Source organism: Papio anubis, chromosome 1 (genome assembly GCF_008728515.1).
Source record: "Papio anubis isolate 15944 chromosome 1, Panubis1.0, whole genome shotgun sequence".
Taxonomy (NCBI): Eukaryota; Metazoa; Chordata; class Mammalia; order Primates; family Cercopithecidae; genus Papio; species Papio anubis.
The window spans coordinates 124,070,765-124,093,143 of NC_044976.1; the positions used below are offsets into that span (position 1 = coordinate 124,070,765).

Consider the following 22,379-nt stretch of genomic DNA (forward strand, 5'->3'; position numbering starts at 1 on the left):
ATCGATCATCGGATCGGATCAATCAGGATCAGGTTTTCAGGAAATCGGATCAGTCGGATCGGATCTCGTTCCGTTCAGGCGGGCAGGCGCGGCTTGCGCCGCCTTGCGCTTGCTTGCCGCCTTGCCCGCCGCCCGCCGCCGCCACGCGCACGCGCGCGCGCGCGCGCTTCGGTCATCAATCTAAGTCAAAAGTCGGGAAGGATCAAAACCGAGGAGTTCGGAACAGTCACTAAATCCTGGATCATTACTATCGCCAGCCGACAATAAAGACCTGGATAACCAGAATCATCTCCGGAACTAAATGCCATTGATGCTCCATCTCTCTTTCTTGGGAGATCTTGTACTCTCCACACTACGAGGGCTTCTTTGTGAGACAGACAGCTTTCGTCATTCACTGGTAGCAATCCAAAGGAGAGAGGACATTCTTTCCCTCACATCCTTCCCCCAGGAAGGGGCCCTGATTGGCCCAATTTAGGTCACATGCCCACCTCTTCAATAATTATTGTGGCCAGAGTGACATCATCACAGAAGCTGGATTTGAGGCTTGGAGAAAAGAGCCCTCTGATGCCTCACTTGTGTGAAGTTGGTACTTGTTGCAAAAGACCCAGAGAACGCCATTTCCTCAGAACATTCCGGAGGATGTCAGCCTGGGGGAATCTTTGCTGAACAGGCCCCCCAGTTTCCCCTCATGTTCTCAACTTTGTCTTACTGAAACTCCAGCACAGCTACTTGACATGGTGTATTAGTCCGTTTTCATGCTGCTGACAAAGACATGCCCAAGAATGGCAAGAAAAAGAGGTTTAATTGGACTTACAGTTGCACATGGCTGGGAAGGCCTCAGAATCTTGGCAGGATTAAGGTACTTCCTACATGGCACCAGCAAGAGAAAAATGAGGAAGAAACAAAAGTGGAAACCCCTAATAAACCTATCAGATCTCGTGAGACTTGTTCACTATCATGAGACTAGCACAGGAAAGACCGGCCCGCATGATTCAATTACCTCCCTCTGGGTCCCTCCCACAATACATGGGAATTCTGGGAGATACAATTCAAGTTGAGACTTGGGTGGGGGCACAGCCAAACCATATCACATGGTCTCTAAAGTGTCTTTAGGAAACCACATCACCCGGACCCAACTTCTGGCTTCCAAATTCAATTTTTTTCTCAACTACAAAACCCTTCTTGCTACATCACCCCTGTATGCACAGCCACATGACACCCGGGTCCGCACAGGCAATCAGTCACCACCTCTCAGTTGCTTCCTCTGTCATAGGACTACAAGGGGCTGAGCAGGGTAGGCATGGTCAGGGTGCCAGGCATCAGGGGACAGGGCTCTCGGATCAGCCAGGCCTGTGCTGTGACAGGTAGGAGTGAGGCAGCATGATTGGGAGCACCACCAGAACCACTAAAAATGGGGAGAGAACGTTCCACTAGGAATGAGGTTATCAGAAACAGGAAGAGATGGTAGTCAGACCTGTGTTGGTGAAAATGAATGCAGGAATGACACCAAAGACCAGCTAGCTTCCACGGCCCTTTGCAGGACGCTCTGAACTTACTGAGCCCTTTCACACCTGCCACCTGGTCCTAGTTGACCCAACAGCTGTGTGCAGCTGACTATCTTCACCAGCTCTTTGAACAAGAGTTTTCATTTCCAAGACCAGGATGGGGGAGGCTGCGACATTTTTTGCCAGAGAATCCAAAGAGCACATGAGTCAGCTGCCTGGGTCAAGGCCCAGATCCCTGTGACGGGTCAGCCAGAGAGCAGCAGCTGGCCCTGAAGAGGGGAAGGGGGAAGAAAGAAACCCAGAAGTCTCAGAGGGCACAGGACCCTGCCCACGAGGGCCACTCTGCAGAGGCCAGGCCCGAGGCTGAGTTGGGTCTCCCACACAGTCACGGAATGAGAAGGCTGTCGGTGAGGCACAGGGTGAGGACACACTCAGTGGGGACGGCTTTCTCCCACAGCAGCCACTCCACCCAGGGGCCAGAAACTGGCTTCACCTCTGCACTGAATCCCTCCCCCCATGTCTCCCTCCTCCTACCCATCCTCCTCCTGGTGCTTCCAGCAGAGCCAAGAAGCCTGCACCCCACCTACTCCCTTCCTGCTGGCACAGACCCCCCACACACCCAAGGAGTAGGAATAACAAAAATGACACTACCAGAGTGAAGCGTGTCCTGTAGACATTATCTCTTTAATCCTAACTGTAATAGTCCCGATTTTAGAGATGAGGCAAATGTGAGAGAACAAGTGACTTTCCCAAGAACACATAACCAAGAAAAAAGAAAGCCAAGATTCAAGCAGACGTCTGCCTGGGGGTTTGGAGCCGGCTCCCCTGCTGCCCCTGCCACCCCTCCCTTCCACTCCCACAGCCCCATTTCCCACCCAGAAGCCCTCCTGGAAGCAGACCTCACCCCCAGGCCCCGTTATTCTAAGTCCGGTTGTTCACAATTCATTCTACAAACCCTTATGTAACGGAATGCTAAAATAGAACTTTGTCACCCGCTCTTTTTTTATGGTGGTCTCAAAGCTGAGGACAAAGGGCATTGAGTTTCTATATATTCTTAAGAGAGGCTTTTGACCACCTATGGAGAAATTTCTAGGTAGGAGGTGAATCGAAAACACAGTTCAGTGACTTATCTACCCCTCACCTCAAGGAAAGGAAAGGCTGGGGACTGCTCAGAGAGGGGGAGGGGGAGGGCGCCACGTGCTGCCCACCCCCACCTCCACGGAGAAGGGCAAGCTGCCTCCTTCCCCCTTCAACCAAGTGAGAAGAGCTGTAAGAGAACCCCTCAGAGGGCATAGGCTGTGTCCTGTAGAATTGGAGGATACTGGAAATGCTTCCGGACTCACACCTATAAAAGTCCAAAGGCAAGAGGCTGCCTGCCCCAAAGCAGATGAGGAGAGCGTCTGTAAGAGGCGTGAGGCTGAAGGAGTGAGGCTGAAGCCGACTGATGTTGGAGCAATGCTGGGGTCCTGTGACCAGATAGGGATCCCCACAAAGGGAGCCTGCCTATAGGACAGGGCCACCCCTCTAGGAGTCTGTGTGGAGACTTCTCCTGGAAGCCATGGGCAGGGGCCGGGAGGCCACCTGAAGAAAGCAGCATCTACATCAGGAGATCATGAGTTGGGAAGGCCGCCCCAGGGGTCAGCATTCAAGTATCCACCACCCAAGGAGGCCACGAAAGCCAGATTGTAAACATGCCAGTGAGAAGACCTTTGTGACCACTGCCTCTCCTCCCGCTTCCCCCACTTAGAAGAGCCAGAGGACACACGGTGTGGGGAAGGAGAGCTGAAAGGACAGAGGGGAGACAGTGAAGAAGCTACTCACTTGCCCTTCCCTGCTGCAGGGCAAGCGCCAGTCCAGACAAGAGAGGGCCTTTGAGAACAAGAGATTGAACTTCAGGCCAGACTTTTCACAGCCTGATAATTGAGGCCTGGCCTGGTGTGGTGGCTCAGGCCTGTAATCCCAGCACTTTGGGAGGCAGAGGGGGGTGGATCATGAGGTCAGGAGATGGAGACCATCCTGGCTAACACGGTGAAACCCTGTCTCTACTAAAAATACAAAAAAAAAAAGAAAAGAAAATGAGCCAGGCATGGTGGCATGCACCTATAGTCCCAGCTACTCAGGAGGTTAAGGCAGGAGAATCGCTTGAACCCAGGAGGTAGAGGTTGCAGTGGGCCGAGATCACGCCACTGCACTCCAGCCTGGGTGACAGAGTGAGACTCCGTCTCAAAAAAAAAAAACAAAAGAAAAGAAAATTGAGGCCTAAGATTGACTAGAAAAGCTATGGGACCTGCCAAGTTTGCATCCAGGAAAAAAAAAGAATAAGAATGTGGGTTCACTGGAGCACATTTGAAGAGAATTGAGTTTTGTTTCCAATTGCACGCCACCATGTCCTGAGCACTCAACAAGTTGGTAGTGATTAGCAAGCACATGCTGTGCTCCACGCATGGAGCTGGGTGTGAGGGACACAGCAGTGAACCAGCACCCTGGCTTCCTCAGCAGGACTGAGCCCTCACTGCCTTCCTGCGATCATGACTGGCGGACACCCTCTGCCTAGCACCTGCAGTCTGAGACCTGTCTGTTGGGCCTGATCTCAAATATTCAATTCACCTCTTTGCCTCAGAGCTGAACTCATCTTCCAAGATTTGTGTGGGTCAGAATACAACATAAAAACACCTTTCACAGGAACTCTCCTCTGCCCTTATTCCACAACCCTCCACCATGTGGAAGTGTGTTCATCCGCCAGCAAAGATTTACTGAGTGCCCACCATGTGGCAACTGTGCTAAATGAAGATGAGGATGACGTTGTCCCTCACTCCGAGTAGCCTTTGGTCTGGATAACAGGAGGTGGGAAGTAGAAGAAAGGGGAAGTGGAGGGGGCCAGGCTTGTACACTGATGCTTTCACTAGGGTGTATTAAGGACAACTGTAGAGGAGTATATTGGGTACAATAGGAGAGAAGCACAGGGACCTGAGTTGTCACCAAGAAGGTCCCATTTGAGCTAGGTATGGAAGCCTGGGGGTGGAGGAGGATACCAAGAGACAGAAGAAATTGCATGAACAGATCATGGAGGTGCAGAAGGGCATGGCAAGATCAGGAGACCAGGGCGAGTGTCTGGCATGTGTGCCACGCTCCCTCTTTCTGCCAGCAGGGGGTGTCCTTAGCAAAACTGCAGGGAGGCCGCTGCATTTGGCACCATAGAAATGGGGCTAGTGGATGTTTTATCCTCACTTTGGTGCTTGGCAAACACCACTCACCACAATAATCAGTATTTCTACACAAAGGAAGCACATCCCCCTATTAATACAACTTCAACATCCTCTTTGTAAAATATTAATACTGGCTTTATTATGCTATGGTGCATTTTGTTTGTTTCCAGTTTAAACTTTCAAACAGATCATAATCTGTTATTCCTCTGCCTGAGCCATCAGGCCAAATAACACCTCGCACTCACATGTTGTCATAACTCCAGCCTTCTCTACACATAACTGGAGCAAAGGTTTCTTTTGTCTCTAAAAATATCTCTGTCCAAGGCACAGATCCAGGCTTAGGGAAGGGGGCAAATTGCTGAAAAAATGAACAGAAGAAAAGACTGAGGAAAAATTGAGAAGGGCCTTGGGTGCAAGCCTAAGGAGTCAGAACTTGTTCTATGGGCACTATAGGAAGCCAATATAGGATTTTAAGCTACAGACCAGTATTGTTAGCCAAAAAGGCAAATGTTTTCTTTTTGTTGTTGTTGTTGTGTGGTTGATTGGTGCTTTTTGAGAGTGAGTCTCACTCTGTCCCCCAGGCTGGAGTGCAGTGGCATGATCTTGGCTCACTGCAACCTCTACCTCCCAGGTTCAAGCAATTCTCCTGCCTCAGCCTCCCAAGTAGCTGGGATTACAGGCATACATCATCACACCCGGCTAATTTTTGTATTTTCAGTAAAGACAGGATTTTGCCATGTTGCCCAGGCTGGTCTCGAACTCTTAACCTCAAGTGATCCACCCTCTTCAGACTCCCAAAGTGCTGGGATTACAGGTGTGAACCACCATACCCAGCCCAAAAAGGCAAATGTAACAGCAGTATGGAAGACAAACTGGGACTGAGAAGTCTAGCTCAGCCTTTTCCTTACAGGGCAGGGCTGCCCATCACTGGGGCAATGTGACTGGAGATTTGACCCTAAAGAAGAGCAATGGGGTCTGGCTTCTGCTCCAGCCAGCTGTTGTTCAAACATCTGGCCATCGGTTTCTCCCTTGGCAATCCCAGCACTCTGCTTGACCCCCTCAGGCCTCTCCGCAGGCAAGACCACGCCGAGTGGAGACTGGATGGTCGGCAGGGGGAGCCAAAGGACCGGTAGTGGCAGCCCCGGGCTGGCCTGGTCTCCTGCCACATGAAGGGTAGATGCCAGCGTCCAGGGCCCGGGTCAGCCTGACCTTATGGGCTCCCTCATTCCCAGGCCCAGGCCCTGACCTCAAATGGGAGAACCAAGAAAAAAGGTGCGGGGAAGTCTGATTGTTATTCCTAAATTTGAGGCAGGAGGCTGGGGAGATTGACACACACCCACACCCACAGATTTTTTTTTTTTTTTTTTTTTAAGATTCTTCTCAGTTTCTTGGAAAGTTTTTTGTTTGCCTATTTGTTGTTGTTTGAGGCAGGGTCTAGCTCTGTATTTTTAATGGTGCTTTTTGATCAACGTAAATTTTAAATTTAAATGCAGTAAAGCGTTTTTCTGGGCTATGTTCTTTCTTCTTGCTTAAGGAAACCTTCACCACCCCCAAGGTCATAACGATCTTTTTCTATATTTTCTTCTAAACATTTTAAAGTTGTTTCTTGTTTGTTTTGTTTGTTTTGTCTTGTTTTGTTTTGTTTTTTAGAAACGGGGTATCTCTCTGTCACCCAGGCTGGAGTGCAGTCTCATGATCACAGCAACCTCGACCTCTGGGACTCAAGTGATCCTCTCACCTCAACCTCCTGAGTTGCTGGGACCACTGGAGAAAACTACCTCACCAGGCTAATTTTTTAATTATTTGTAGAGACAAAGTCTCACTATATCGCCGAAGCCGGTCTCAGACTCCTGGGCCCAAGTTATCCTCCCGCCTCAGCCTCCCAAAGTGCTAGGATTCCAGGCGTGAGCCACAGGGCCTGGCCTCTGACAGAGTTGTTACTCACCAAATTCAACCGTTTCCTGATCACGCATTGCATGGTAGAGTTGTATGTTCCTAAACTAACACTGTGGCTCTGAGCTGCACACAAAGGGCACTGTTCAAAACATGAAACAGAGTCCAGCGCTGAGCTCTAGCCACAGAACGATCTGTAATAACTCACACTCTTAATAATTTCACAGCTACAAGCGGAATTTATTAACGTATTTGCACAAGCAATCTGTAACTAGGGGGAGGAAAGGACACCCAGAATGTCCAGAAGTAAGGGACATCAGCACACGCTGAACATCAGCAGGAAGGGTCTGTGTGTTGTCATCCCAATGGTAATTATGCCTTCCTAGGAAAATTGGTAGGAAAATAGAAATGCCTGTTTTGGGGGGAAAGGGAGGTGTTTGGACCCATTCCGGGGAGTGGTTTCCTCAGGGCAGACTATTAGTAAGTCTCTTCCCTCACCTAAGAGACTGAGAGCAGGCACTTGGGGCCTTTTGCTTGGCTGGAGATTTGAAATGTTTGTGTTGTATTTGATATTTTGTAGTGTTTTTCTAATTTTTCAAAAATAAGACAAATACATAGTTCAGTGTTTTTGAGACGGAGTCTGTCATTACCAGGCTGGGAGGCAGTGGCTGATCTCAGCTCACTGCAAGCCCGGCCCGGGTCCACACTATTCCTCCTGCCTCAGCCTCCCGAAAGAAGGCTACAATTACAGGCGCTCACACCGCCTGGCTTAGTTTTTAGAGACGGGTTTCACCATGTTAACCAGGATGGTCTCGATCTCCTGACCTCGTGATCCACCCGTCTCGGCCTCCCAAAGTGCTGGGATTACAGGCTTGAGCCACCGCGCCCGGCCTCCAGTGCTTTTTAATGCAGTAAATTTTGAAAACTTTTACATATAAAACAGGTATTCACCCCAGTATTTTATTAATGTGTGAAACAAATACCAAGATACAGGTATTGACATTTTTCTCCCATAAAACAACGGCTAGGAATGAGCCCTCCCAATCTCAACCAGTTTTTCTGTTGCTATGAGGTTGCGTGTTTACTTTCCACTTTTATTTGAGATTCAGAGGGTACATGTGCAGGTTTGTTACGAGGGTATATTGTGTGATGCCAATGTTTGGGGTATGCTAATTGTCCCATCACCCAGGTAGTGAGCAACCGCTAAAGCTTGGTTAACCAACTTTAACCAAAACAGCAGGGTGCTTGTGCAAAAACAGACACATACACCAGTATTGCTACTAATCAAAGCTGGAGTTAGGACAGGGTTTCTGGAATGGAGGGATGAAGGCAGCGGGGTCGGCAGGGGGTGTATTCTGGAGGAGCCAGAAAAGTACAGAAGGAAAGGGGAGTCTGCAGCGGAGGACAGGGAACGAGCCAGACTTGGAGAATTGCCAGAGCATGGCATTTGTTGTCAGGGGTGCTGGCCACAGGGCAAGAGCAAGAGAAGGAACCAGGCAAAGGGCCTTGGTGGGTTCCCAGGAGACAGGGTAGAACTAGCCCTCATGGCTGACCCCTCAGCTTTCTCACTGTCAGCACCTGAGGTCCCAGCTAGTCCCTGCTCAAGCCTTCCTGTGAGTAGAAACTTCTTTCTCTGCTCCAAGCACCCACCAGCTGCCAGCCCAGTGAGCGGTGCCGTCCAATGGCAGTCGACACCCTAATACAGACAACACATGCACACTAGGAGAATAGTTTTCCATTGCATCCCTAGGATAACTATACAACGAAAGGGAACCCGGGACGCCTAGTGGGGTGGCAGAGAGGAGCTGCCTCTAATGCATATGGTGGGAGGGGCAGATTCATGTCGCTGGGTCAAACAAAAGCAGTAGAATGACAAATGGTACACTCTCCATGAGTATAATAATGCACAAGCCAGAGGCACGGGAAGATAACATGAAAACCCGACTGGAAATCGCTGTTAGGATGGTAGAATTTTGAATTTTTTGTGTTATTTTTGTATCTGTCATGGCATCTTTTCAAATTTTCTAAGTTTATTGCCCCATGCAATAGACTTCCCTTCTCTCAGGGAAGGCCAAGCCAACTGCCCACCACAGTGGGCACATCTGCTCGCACCCCAACCACCAGCCTCTTGTCCAGGAACACTCACGTCTTCCACCAGGCGGCAGGCTTCACCGGCGCCTTTCACTCCATTACCGCCCTCCCACCCAGCTGGGGTGGATGAGCTCCACCCCAGCTCCATCACTTCTCCCTTTGCCCAGATCCTCCTAGAGGTGTCCCAGGCAGCCTCCCTCCTCCCTAACTGTTCCCTCATCCCCAGGTGTTCAAGATGAACAGATGGTCCAAGGAGCAATGGGTTCATTTCTCCACTGTGCTTGGCTCAGCTAACTTGACTCTATTGTTTTTCTTACTGTTTTCTTCAAAATAATAACCTCACATGGTGACAAACTGAATTTTACATTCTTTTGTTCCACCCCTCCCTACCCACAGTCCCTGTGGCAAAATTTTTTTTTTTTTTTTTCCATTGTTGAGGTCAGGTTTTAGGATATCAGAGTGACAAGACTAACGGGGCTCTGCCCTTGCAAAGTCCACAGTCTAGATGGAATCTTTGTTGTGTTGTCGGGGTTTTTTTTGTTTTTGGTTTTTGGTTTTTTTGGGTTTTTTGTTTTTTGTTTGTTTGTTTGTTTGTTTGTTTTTTGAGACAGGGTCTCTGTCACCCCGACTGGAATGCAGTGGTGCAATCACAGCTCACTGCGGTCCCTAACTTGTAGGCCAAGCAATCTTCCCACCTCAGCCTCTGGAGTAGCTGGGACCACAGTTGCGTGCCACCACACCCAGCTATTTTTTTTTTTTTTAAATTTTTTGTAAAGGCGGGATCTTACTATGTTCCCTAGGCTGATCTTGACCTCCTGGGCTCAAGCAATCCTCCCAGCTCAGCCTCCCAAAGTGCTGAGATTTACAGGTTTGAGCCACCAAGCCCAGCCAGTGTATCTTCACTTAAAGATGACAAAATTAAGGATCAGAGTGGTTAAGTAGCTTGCCCATGGTCACATCGCTAGCAATGGCACAGGGAGGAGTTGAACCTGATTCCACCTTATTCCAAAATCTGAGCTCTAACCATTATGCTCTACTGCACCCCTACTACTGAGCCTGCGTGGACCACTGTGCCAGGGGAGGTTCCCACACAGACAGACAGGTTCAGGTGCAGAAAGACAGGTAAACAGGTGGTTATGATCAGGTGCTGTTGTAGAGGTATGACAACATGCCACATGCATAGTGAGCTATGTTCTAGATCCCGGCCCAGTTGATTGGACAGCTGGATTTTCCAGGACGGCAAGAGATAAGTGAGATCTCCTGTACCCTCCTTTGCTCAGGGAGAGAGAAATGTGGGAATTGGAAAGAAGCTATTTGGAGCTTGAGCCAAATAATTCAATGCTTCAGACAGAACTGCACAGAGCTAATGGAGTGACCCTTGTAAAGTAAAGAAGCTCAGAGGGAGTTGAGAGCCACAATAATGCCAGGATTGCTGGCACTGAGATAGGGTCTGTCTCTGTCACCTCCCTCCCAGGAGGAGGGAGCAATGAGAAGTGGGTGATAAGGGGTAATAGATTTCTTTGGGGGTGATAAGAATATGCTGACAGTAGACAGCGATGATGGTTATACAATTCTGGATACATTTAAAAACACTAAACTGTACACTTCTAAAGGGTCAGGTTTACAGTATGTGAATTATATCTCGATAAAATATTTTTTAAAAAGGAAGAAAGTGTAGGCTATTTTTCCTTAAGAAGAAACACCTCAGGCCGGGCGCAGTGGCTCACACCTGTAATCCCAGCACTTTGGGAGGCCAAGGCGGGCAGATCACAAGGTCAAAAGATGGAGACCATCCTGGCCAATATGGTGAAACCCCCATCTCTACTAAAAATACAAAAATTAGCCAGGCGTGGTAGCGCGCGCTTGTAATCCCAGCTACTTGGGAGGCTGAGGCAGGAAAATCACTTGAACCCGGGAGGTGGAGGTTGCAGTGAGCCGAGATCACACCGCTGCAATCCAGCCTGGTGACAGAGCGAGACTCCGTCTAAAAAAAAGAAACACCTCCACCTCCTTCCCTCTGCACCCACCTGCCCTGTGAGGTGTGCTGGCCCCCAGGCAGGATGGGCGCCCATTAGGCACTGGAGGTATAGCCCTGAGGCCCAACAAAATGATTAATTTTCGTTTCTTTTACAAGCAGAGGAATTTGAACATAATAATAATGAATCTGTCATAGTGAATTCATCTTGGCTTGTATTTGTCTTTATACCAATGCAGTCATGAAATGTTATTTTTAACAGTTTTCTATGAAGGAAAGCGCCCACAGAAGCAAAAGCACTGAGGCCTGTGGTAGTCATAAGGCCCTAGGTAACCCATGAGGAACTCAGTCTCAGGCTTTGCACGCTGCAGAGAATGATCAGAACTGAAGGGCCCATCCCTCCCCTCTCCTGGGTGTAGGACTGCACCGCCACCTGAAGCCTTCAGAGCCACGCAGCCTGGCTCAGGAAAGCTGCATCCGCACTCTTCAGTGCCAGGGTACTAAAGGTTGCAGCTTCCTATGCGAGGCGCAGAGCTCCCAGAGGAGGAGTAGGCACCACAGGCCATAAGAGGAGGCCGGGGAAGAGGCGTTCATTGAGGGGGGCATCTGTGTAGGATTCTTCCTAGCTGAAAACCCTAAACTGAGCCTGGAGGGAGGAGAAGGGCTTTCTGATGCTGTGGCTCTTCCTTCCTGTGGAGGAGGACTGGAAAGGGGTCCCCTGGGGCCCTCCCCAGCCTCCCTCATTCTTCTGGACAGAGGGCTGGGCTGCTGTCCCCTGGACTCAGGGAGGACACAGGCAGGGAAGCTGGGTGCTCAGAGGACAGAGAAAGGATCTCCTTGGACAGCCCACTGAGCAATGGCCATTGGCTCACCAGGTTTCTCCTTGTCTGCTCCCTGCTCTCCTGCCACACCCTTCCTGGTATGAAGCAAGACGAGCTCCAGCAGTGAGCCCCTCCCTGACTCCCTCCCCCTAGGCACTGCCTATAATGGGGTGGGGCAAAACAGCTCCCCTCTCCTAGCTTCCTCTTCAGGCTCCACTTGGTCTGTCCCTGCTCACCACCTGGACTAGGTCCCTAGGTGTCAGGATAGCTGGAGCTGTCTCCAGGCGTGTCATCACTGGCATCCTGACCACCCAGGAGCCATACCTAGGCATCCCAGACCCCCTCTCTAAGCTCTGTCCTACCTCCTTCCCACCGTTACCCTATAGCCAACAAACCCTGCATATTCATCCTTGGGCACACGTCTGCCCTCTTCCTGCTACCCCACTCCACCCCAGGTCACATCCTCATTCTTTCACCCAGGGCACCAGCCTCCCGGCGGGGTGCTCTGTCTCCACTCCAGGACCCCTTCTCCAGGCTCCAGGTCTCCTTAAAGTCCAGGTTTTCATCATATCACCACTCTGTTCAACCTTCACCACTTCACTGCTTAGAGATGAGGCTTTCAAACATCCCTTTATTCCTAGAACCCTTCTTTAAAATAAAACCTTATGAGGAAGCCTGATATATGAAAAATACAGGGCTCTGGCAGAAATGGGGTAAGGGACCAGGAGTCTCACCCACGTGAGCTACCACTCCCTCATGAGGAAGCCCTTAAGTTGCCTCTGAAGATCCACTAGAGCTCTTGAAGTTCCTACTAGTATCCTATTATTAGTGGGGCCAAAACTAAAGTGATAGTGCCTGAGGCCGTTAGGGATGCCAGGAAAGGCTGCTCTCATTTACTACTAATGTGAAGTGTGAATTGCTATTGCTGTTTTGGAAAACAATGTAGCAATAGCTATTTAAATTAAATATACATATGCCCTGCAACCCAGCAGTTTCACTCCTGGGAATCTGCCATAGAAATAAAAGCATCAGGCCAGGCGCTGTGGCTCACTCCTGTAATCCAGCACTTTGGGAGGCTGAGACGGGTGGATCATGAGGTCAGGAGATGGAGACCATCCTGGCTAACACCGTAAAACTCCATCTCTACCAAAAAAAGTACAAAAAAAATTAGCCGGGCGTGGTGGTGGGCGCCTGTAGTTCCAGCTACATGGGAGGCTGAGGCAGGAGAATGGTGTGAACCTGGGGGACGGAGTTTGCAGTGAGCCGAGATTGCACCACTGCACTCCAGCCTGGGTGACAGAGCGAGACTCTGTCTAAAAAAAAAATAATAATAAAATAAATAAATAAATAAATAAATAAATAAATAAATAGAATGATTTAGATCTATCTCTATCAGTTGACTTGAAGAAATGTTCATGATAAACAAAGAAGAAATAAAATGCAGAAAGCATACATCATTATCCCATTTTTATAATGCAATTACATTATATAAAAATACCTCTTAGGCCAGGTGCGGTGGCTCACATATGTAATCCCAGCACTTTGGGAGGCCAAGGTGGGCGGATCACCTGAGATCAGGAGTTCAAGACCAGCCTGGCCAACATGGTGAAACCCTGTCTCTACAAAAAACACAAAAATTAGCTGGGTGTGGTGTTGGGTGCCTGTAATCCCAGCTACTCGGGGGCTGAGGCAGGAGAATTGCTTGAACCTGGGAGGTGGAGGTTGCAGTGAACTGAGATCACGCCACTGCACTCCAGCCTGGGCAACAGAGAGAAACCTTGTCTCAAAAACAAAAAACAAAAAACAAAAAAACAAAACAAAGAAAAAAACTCTTATATGTGAAACTAAATTTATGTATAGTGACATGATCATAAAGAAAGCTATGAAAGAATGTGTTATAATCTATTAACGTTGGTTATTTGAGTGTAGGGAAATAAAACAGTTCATTTCAGTGAATTCTCAATGTTCCAGTAAAAGCCCTACCTGACCTCCCAAAATTCTTCACATACCTTGAGAATTAAGATTTATAGCCCTTTGTGTAGTTAACTGCATGATCCAAAAGGATGGTAAAACTTCTCTTATCTTCAGAAGAGAGATTAAATGCTCACCACCTGTAAATCCCCAGGTTAAACCAGTGCCTGAAGACTAGATAGAGTACTATCTCCCTAGAAATTTACACTTCAAAAGGGCCAGGTGGATGATTCACGCCTCTAATCCCAGCATTTTGGGAGGCTGAGGCGGGCTGATTGTCTGAGGCCAGGAGTTTGAAACCAGCCTGGCTAACATGGTAAAACTCCGTCTCTACCAAAAATACAAAAATTAGCTGGGCCTGGTGGTGGGCGCCCATAATCTCAGTTATTCGGAAGGCTGGGGCAGGAGAATCACTTGAACCCAGGAGGCAGAGGTTGCAGTGAGCCAAGATCATGCCACTGCATTGCAGCCTGGGCGACAGAGCAAGACTCCGTCTCAAAAAAAAAAAAAAAAAAAAAAAAAAACACAGAAAGAAAGAAAAGAAAAGATAAAAAGAAACAGTGCCCTCTAAAAATATCTCTGCCTTCAAAAGGAAGGAAACCCTGAAACCCTGTCACATGCTACAATATGGATGAGCCTTGAGGAGAAAAAGACAAATACTGTATGATTCCACTTATATGAGGTATCTAATGCAGCCAAGTTCATAGAGACAGGAAGTGGAATGGTGGTGGCCGGGGGCTGGAGAGAGGGGAAAATGAGGTGCTATTGTTTCATGGGGGTAGAGTTTCAGTTCCTTAAGATGAAAAGAGTTCTGGAGGCTGTGTTGCACAACACTGTGAATGTACTTAACACCGCTGAACTGTACACTTAGAGATGGTTAAGACGGTACATTTTATGTGATAAGTCTTTTACCACAATAAAAAATAAAAATAAATTTAAATATCACCCATAAATCACCATGTATTATATGATCCCATATATGAAAAATCATATATCTAAAAATAGATGCATACAAGGATATAATCAAACCAATCGTTATTTCACGGAGATAGGACTTCAGGTGACTTCTTTTTCTTTACATTTTAAAATATTTTTCGAATTCTTTACCATCATTAAGTTTATTGATATAATAAGAGGGGGAAGTATTTTCATTGAGAAAAATAAATAGACAAAAATAAGCATCGGGCCAGGCACGGTGGCTCACACCTGCAATCCCAGCACTTTGGGAGGCAGAAGCAGGCTGACTGTTTGAGGCGAGGAGTTTGAGACCAGCCCAGGCAACCTAGTGAAACTCTGTAGCCCAGGCAACATAGTGAAACTTTGTTTTAACAAAAAATTTTAAAAATTAACTGAGTGTGGCAGCACGCACTTGTAGTCCCAGCTACTCAGGAAGCTGAGGCAGGAGGATCATTTGATCCAGGAACTTGAGGTTGCAGTGACACATGATAGCATCACTGCACTCCAGTCTGGGCAACAGAGCAAGACCACATCTCAAAGAAAAAAAAATAAACCATCAATAGACAAGTTGGAAGGAAGCCACTGGCCTACAGGATGATGTCTGGAGACCCCTTTCACCTCCTCCTCCACTTTACCCTGAGCTGCATCTCCAGCCAGAATACCGACGCCTTCACATCTCCCTGCCAGGTTGGACTACTCTCCTCATCATCCCCGCAACCCATAGCTAGATTCCTTCGACTATCTGTGATCCTCACTGAATTAAGCCACCAAATTACTTTCCCTCTTTGGGATTCCAGCACTGATGCTAGATGGATGAAGGAGAAGTCATATTATTATTGATCTTTTTAAAAGCATCAAAAACTTTGTATTAGTTTTTAAAATAAGTTTTTGGAAGTGTGAACCTCCAAAATTTGAGACAGGTCTCAGTTAATTTAGAAAGTTTATTTTGCCAGTGCCAGGCGCAGTGGCTCACACCTGTAATCCCAGCACTTTGGGAGGCTGAGGGGGGCAGAACACGAGGTCAGCAGTTTGAGGCCAGCCTGACCAACATGATGAAACCCCGTCTCTACTAAAAATATAAAAATTAGCCAGGCATGGTGGCACACACCTGTAATCCCAGCTACTCAGGAAGCTGAGACAGGAGAATTGCTTAAACCTGGGAGGCGGAGGTTGCAGTAAGCAGAGATCGTGCCACTGCACTCCAGCCTGAGAAAAAAGAGAAAGAAAGAAACTAAGAGAGAGAGAGAGGAAGGAAGGAAGGAAGGAAGGAAGGAAGGAAGGAAGGAAGGAAGGAAGGAAGGAAGGAAGGAAGGAAGGAAGGAAGGAAGAAAGAAAGAAAGAAAGAGAGAGAAAGTTTATTTTGCCAAGATTGAGGACACAGCCTCATGACAGGCCCTGATGACATGTGCCCAAGGTGGTCAGGGCACAGCTTGGTTTTACACATTTTAGGGAGACATGAGACATCAGTCAATATATTTAAAATGAACATTGGTTAGGTCTGGAAAGGTGGGACAGCTTGAAGCGAGAAGGGGGCTTCCAGGTCACAGGTAGATAAGAGACAAAGGTTGCATTCTTTTGAGTTTCTGATTAGCCTCTCCAAAGGAGGCAATCAGATACGCATTTATCTCAGTGAGCAGAGGGATGACTTTGAGCAGAATGGGAGGCAGGTTTGCCCTGAGCAGTTCCTAGCTTAATTTTTCCTTTTAGCTTAGTGATTTTGGGGTCCAAGATATATTCCTCTCACTGAAGAAACCACACATATAATAGGTAAAAGTGAGTGTCCAAGCCAAAAGAGTCTAGGAAGAGATCCCAGAGCCCTGGCCACAGTTATCCCCCTTACTCTCTTAGCTAAATAACATCCCTGGGCCTGTTAATCTACGTTCTGCCTTTGTACAAATGAGAAAAATGTGTCTCATCCTCCAAGCAGAGGCAGCCAGGCATCAAGGTGGTGGCTTAGAAAGCTCAGCACAGGCTGAATTTCAGCCCCCACCGATTCCCCTAGCAGGAGCTTTTTGTGCAGGACACAGATTGGAGGGCTGTTCTCAGCAGCTCTGCCTAGGGTAACTCCAGGGAGCACAGCCTTAACCCTATGGACTAGACCATCTCTAACATCCCACCCAGCTCTGGTGTATCAGACTTCTTCAATTCCACAGCTTCACTCCTGAACAAAGCAGTCGGGCTATGTATTTTTGTGAGATACCTTATCGCAGCTACTAAATCCATTAAAACCAAGTATCTTAAGTAAACTGAAATGACTCCTGAATTGCTGTGGGCAGGCAGTTCCCTCAGGGCAGAGCATGGATCTCAACCATCACGGCAGCCCCAGCAATAAGGATAGCTCCTGCCACACAGAAGGCACTCTCTGAGTACACATGTATTGAATAAGACAATAAATAATGACAGGATAGGTACCTTGGCCAACTAGAAACATCTCAAAATGCCACATAAAATACGAAAACCTTTTAAAAGTGCATCAGAGAAACAATTTAGTAAGAAATATTCAGAGGCCAAATCTAATAAAAACAGAAATCCAGGAAAATTAGAATAGCTTTGAAATTGGGTTTTGCCTAGAAAGCATTTGCCAATCTTGGTAAATTGAGTTTTTATTGTCATAGCCTCCCAGGGTGATAAAACAGAAGACAAAGCCCAAGATCTCTAGGCAGGAAGTTTATTGTTATCCCTTCACCCCTGCATAAAGCTGAGATTTTAAAAAGCCTCACCTAGGCTGGGTGCAGTGGCTCACAGTCTGTAATCCCAGCACTTTGGGAGGCCAAGGCAGGTGGATCAGCTAAGGTCTGGAGTTCAAGATCAGCCTGGCCAACATGAAGAAACCCCATCTCTACTGAAAATACAAAAATTAGCCAGGCATGGTGGTGGGAGCCTGTACTCCCAGGTACTGGGGAGGCTAAGGCAGGAGAATCGCTTGAATCCAGAAGGTGGAGGTTGCAGTGAGCTGAGATCACACCACTGCACTCCGGCTTGGGCAACAGAGTGAAACCCTGTCTCAAAAAAAAAAAAAAAATATATATATATATATATACACACACACACACACACACGTATATAAAACATATACAGAGCATTATTAGAGAAAAATAATCACTACCTATTACTACAAACATTTCAGAAGACATAACAATTCTGAACTTGTTTGTATCTATTATTATAGCCTCAAAACATATTTTAAAATTATAGAATTACTAAAAGAAATGTATAAAATCACAGTCTTAGTGGGATAATTCAACATGCTTCTTTCAGTAATTGAGAGATCAAGCAGAAAAAAAAGAATCTCAATAAGAAAAAAAGAAAACACGACTACAGAATACGCATTCTTCTGAAGCACCCATACAACTTTTATGAAAATTGACTACATGCTAGAGCAAAACAGAGAAGTCTGAACATATTTCTTAAAATTATACAATAAATCCCCTGCTATTAAAACACAATATAATTAAAACTCAATAACAAAAGGATAACTAGGAAAAAGGCACATGTGTGAAAGTTTAAAAATACACTTCTAAGAAATATTCATGGGAAGATAAGAAATCATAATGAAAATTTGAAAAACTACACTTTGATCAATCAATAAAGATAAGAAAAGGAAACCTTAAAAATGTGGAAAACTCAGTCAGGTAAGGTGGTTCACACCTGTAATCCCAGCACTTCGGGAGGCCGAGGCGGGCAGATCCCTTGAGGTCAGGAATTCAAGACCAGCTGGCCAACATAGTGAAACCCCGTCTCTACTAAAAGTACAAAAATTAGCAGGGTATGGTGGCAGATGCCTGTAATCCCAGCTACTCGGGAGGCTGAGGTGGGAGAATCACTCGAACCCGGGAGGTGGAGGTTGCAGTGAGCCAAGATCCCACCACTGCACTCTGGTCTGGGCAACAGAGCAAGACCCTGTCTCAAAAAAAAAAGAAAGAAAAAAAAACCAAGAACACAAAATAGATGGTAGGAATAAGAACAAATACATCAGTAACATAAATACATATGAATGAATTAATTATTCCAGTTTAAAAAAAAGAAATCATCTGGTCAGGTTTTTTAAATCCATATGTGCTATTTACGTAAAAACAAATCTAAAGCATAAGAATACAAAAGATTGACAGGAGAAGAATGAAAAAATATATATCATGTAAATATAACCAAATAAAAGCTGGTTAATATAGCATGTGTAGAACTAACCTATATATATATATATAGTTTAGGCTGGGCCTGGTGGCTCACACCTGTAATCCCAGCACTTGGGAGGCCAAGGCAGGTGGATCACCTGAAGTCAGGAGTTCAAGACCAGCCTGACCAACATGGCAAAACCCCGTCTCTACTAAAAATACAAAAATTAGCTGGGCGTAGTGGCGCATGCCTGTAGTCCCAGCTACTCGGGAGGCTGAGACTAGAGAATAGCTTGAACCCAGGAGAAGGCAGTTGCAGTGAGCCAAGATCATGCCACTGCACTCTAGCCTGGGTGACAAAGCAAGACTCTGTCTCAAAAAAAGAAGAAGAAGAAAAAAATAAATATATAGTTTAGTAACTCTAGCTGGTTACTTATTATGTACATTTATAAGACAATATAAAACTTATTGGGTAACTAAAATAGTACTTAGATGTAAGTGTACCTCCAGTAACCCTTAGAAGTGTATATATCTAGCCAAAAGAGGTTTCAAAACTCTAAAAATAAATGAATCGGGCACAGAGCGATGAGATAGGCTCACCATCTCTGCTAATTGGCTGCTTTAGCCACTCTTGCCTTGGAGGCTTTGAGGCGTCGGAGGATCACCTGAGGTCAGGAGTTCTAGACCAGTGTGGCCAACATGGTGAAACCCCATCTCTACCAAAAATAGATAAATTAGCCAGGTGTGGTGGCACATGCCTGTAATCTCAGCTACTCAGGAGGCTGAAGTAAAAGAAGCTCAAACCTGGGAGGTGGAGGCTGCAGTGAGCAGAGATCATGCCACTGCACTCCAGTCTGGGGACAGAGTAAGACTCCATCTCAAAAAGAGAGAGAGAGAGCAGAGAGAGATTGCAGCCTGGGCAACATGGCAGAAATCTAGCGTCTCTATTGGAGGAGGAGGAGGAGGAGTGAGGCAGGAGGAGGAGGAGGAGGAGGAGGAAAGAAGGAGAGAAACAGACAAGCTCTAAGTGGGCCTTTCTTCATGATCCGGGACTCATAGCCCTCATGTACAAATAACTCACCATCTTCCTGTGCCCAACTGATACAGGATTTTGCTCCTTAATTCAGCTAAATCCAGGTTCTTGTGTTACAACCAAGAAACATTAGCCATATGGACACATTGAAGGATGAGGAGGGTGAAATTTATTGAGCAAAAGGAAAGCTCTCAGCAGATAGAGGGGTCCTGCAAACAGGTTTCCACCTCACAATTGAATACCAGGGCTCCCACATACGCGCTGAAGAGTCAGCCTCCTTCCCTTGCATAAGGTATGAATTCCCGGTGGCTCCACCCCGACCTTTCAGTGTGCATGCGGGCCCTTAGTCTGAGCCACTCCACACTGATTTATTTCCCTTACTGTGCATGTGTTAAGGGATGGATTTTTTCGTCATGCACATGTTTAGGCAAGCCCCTGTGCACAATAACCTGGGCAGGTTGGAAGTTCTCCAAGGACCCTTCCCTATCTGCCTAGACATTTGGCTGTCTCCTGCCTCTATCACAACTATCACCAGACCCTCAGCTGATAGAAACTGGAAGTTAGCTCACTGCAACCTTGGCATTATCAGTACTGCTGTGCCGATGTAACCATCAGTACACAGCAAAGGGCTATCCTATAAAATCCCCAGCAAGCCTTTGTTTCCTTGCAGTCAGCTCCTCTCTTGCTGACTCTGCCGGTGGTTCTTTTGCAACATATTCATACTTCTGTAACAAATCTGCCTTTCTTTTCATACAACCATCTTGGTAAATTATTTTACCGTCCACACAATACCAGGCCCAGAGAGTTGTTGCTCATCTGTGACATTTTAGTTGCCCGTAGGGGGACTCTTTCTCTTTATGGGGAACGCTCTCTCCTCTCTCTTTCTCTTTCCCAACTGGGGACCTTTGGTGGACAACATCTAAGCATGAAAACAACTATAGGTCTCCGGCTGGAGCCACACTTTGGTGGAACTAAACGGTGTCCATGTGGAAGTGTCTTACGGTGAGAGGCCTAAGTTTATGTTATCTTTTTGGTCTCTCCAACAGCTGGCTTCTAGTATCCCTCTGGCAATTGATGGTAACTAGCCGGGGCCACTCTTCAGTGTTGCCTGAAGGCCAGAGGGTGAATGGGGCTGGCCACCTTGCCCAGAAGGGAAGAAGGCTCTCTCCTGTACTTTCTGGTTGGAAGTTCCTAATACCTATGTGTGATGCAACTGGCCATGGAATCTCGTCCAGAGCAAATTCACACACGCTTTGGGTGACTCAGACCCTCTCTTTCTTACTCTAAATTCTCCTGTGGAGTCAGCCAGGCATCCTGTCCCAGATGTTGCTAAATCAGGTGATCTCAGACAGCCTTGGAACAATGAGTGTTCCTCTACCCGCCCCCTCTGCTGGGCTAGCACAGGCAGAGCTCTCCCTTCACCTGTTTTCCTTGTACCTGGATTGGCCTTATATGGGATGGCCAATGCAGGTACAAGGAAGCAGCCAAGCAGCCTTTTCTAATAGGTGGGACACCCCTTTAGAAAGTGCGCCCCCAAGTCCCTCAGCAGACACAGTGGAACCCTTTTTCGTCTCGGCGGGACACCCTGAGAGAACGTGTATGCCCCCCAAAGAGTCCCGCCCCCAGGCACATGTTTCCCAGGCCCACCATGGGACAAACCCCATTTGTTCCTTCAGACTCACCTCTAGGCTGCATCCTAAAGTATTGGGGCAAATTCAACCCCCAAACTCTCAAAAAAGAAACATCTGGGTTTTCTTGTGTAATACAGCATGGCCGCTATGCAGGAAATCCTCAAATTAACCTCTTCAGTCTTTTATAATTGAGAGCAGAATAAGGACAACAGGACTAAAAAGAGAAAGAAAAATGCAGAGACAAGAGGCAGACTCAACCGCTGGCTGCTTCACAAGCCCTCAGCCCCCTCCATGTTTCACCCTAAAAGCACTCGTCCAAGTAATTGCCATCAGTGCAGAAGGCCAGGTCGATAAAAGACCAAGTGCCCCAATAAAATAAATGGGAAAAAGCCCTGTATGGCTCGGCCCCTCTGCTACAAGCTCAGCCAGTGGAAACAGGACTGCCCTGGAAGCCAAAGGGCCCCTGGGAAGGAATCTTAACCCCTGATGGCCGTGAGCTAAAGGGGCTCTCTTCTCCAGCTAAAAAGATCTCACCTTAACTGGTGAGTTGTGAAGGGGGAAAAATTTGTCCCAAACCATGTAGGCTTGGGGTGCTAAGGCTCCCCCTAATGGGAAATAAACAAGGGTGGTAGGGTGCTGCCAACACACCATGCAGTGGCTAAAAGGCTCACGCCTGTAATCCCAACACTTTGGGAGGCCGAGGCAGGCAGATCACTTGAAGTCAGGAATTTAAGACCAGCCTGGCCAACATGGCAAAACCCTGTCTCTACTAAAAATACAAAAATTAGCCAGGGATGGTGACGGGTGCCCGTAATCCCAGCTACCTGGGAAGCTGAGGCAGGAAAATCACTTGAACCCAGCAGGTTGGAGGTTGCAATGAGCTGCGATCAGGCCACTGCACTGCAGCCTGGGTGACAAAGTGAGAATCCATCTAAAAAAAAAAATTTCATATATTATATATATATATATATATATATAAAATATATACCTCAATAAAATTGTTTAAAATTTTTTAAAGACATACAAATGGCCAAGAAGTATATGAAAAAATGTTCAGCATCACTAATCATCAGAAAAATGCAAATCTAAACAATAATGAGCTATCTCATCTCAGTTAAAATGGGGTATCAACAAAATGTCTTATCAAAAGGACGGAAAATAACAGATGCTGGCAAGGATGTGCA

The 22,379-nt window shown here is 47.0% G+C and overlaps 1 protein-coding gene across 4 annotated transcripts in view; it reads right to left on the reverse strand.

Moving 5' to 3' along the window:
- The window catches only part of LOC108581530 (protein S100-A7), a 74,495-nt gene that overhangs the window by 46,402 nt on the left and 5,714 nt on the right, over positions 1–22,379 (reverse strand). The window contains exon 1 of one of the 4 annotated variants that reach the window (XM_031652940.1): positions 815–889. The exons of the other annotated variants lie outside the window; for them this stretch is intronic. The gene's annotated coding sequence lies outside the window, so the exon portion shown is untranslated. Of the gene's footprint in view, positions 1–814; positions 890–22,379 lie in introns of those variants that run through there. 4 annotated transcript variants of the gene reach the window in all.